Here is a 684-nt window from a genome sequence, read left to right as displayed (position 1 = left end):
AGCCTTCCTGCACGCATGCAGCTGCCGCTCCTTGGACGTGGGGTAGCTCCTCTCGGCCGCAGCCCCTGATGAGCAGATGAGCAGATCTAGCTCATCTCTAGATCTGATAGTGGAGAAGGCAATGGCAACCCACTCCAGTACTCTTGCCTGGAAAATCCCATGGACGGAGGAGCCTGGTAGGCTGCAGTCCGTGGGGTCGCTGGGAGTCAGGCACGACTGAGCGACTTCACTTTCACTTTTCACTTTCATTCATTGGAGAAGGAAATGGCAACCCACTCCAGTGTTCTTGCCTGGAGAATCCCAGGGACGGGGGAGCCAGGTGGGCTGCCATCTCTGGGGTCGCAGAGAGTCGGACACGACTGAAGTGACATAGCAGCGGCAGCAGCAGCAGATCTGATAGACAGAGTACCTGATGAACTATGGACAGAGGTTCATGACATTGTACAGGAGACAGGGATCAAGACCATCCCCATGCAAAAGAAACGCAAAAAAGCAAAATGGCTGTCTGAGGAGGCCTTACAAATAGCTGTGAAAAGAAGAGAAGCGAAAGCAAAGGAGAAAATGACAGATATAAGCATCTGAATGGAGAGTTCCAAAGAATAGCAAGGAGAGATAAGAAAGCCTCCCTCAGTGATCAGTGCAAAGAAATAGAGGAAAACAACAGAATGAGAAAGACTAGAGATC

The sequence above is a fragment of the Bison bison genome, unplaced genomic scaffold (assembly GCF_000754665.1).
Source record: "Bison bison bison isolate TAMUID 2011002044 unplaced genomic scaffold, Bison_UMD1.0 scf7180017847294, whole genome shotgun sequence".
In the NCBI taxonomy this organism is placed as follows: Eukaryota; Metazoa; Chordata; class Mammalia; order Artiodactyla; family Bovidae; genus Bison; species Bison bison.
This window is presented reverse-complemented; position numbering follows the sequence as displayed.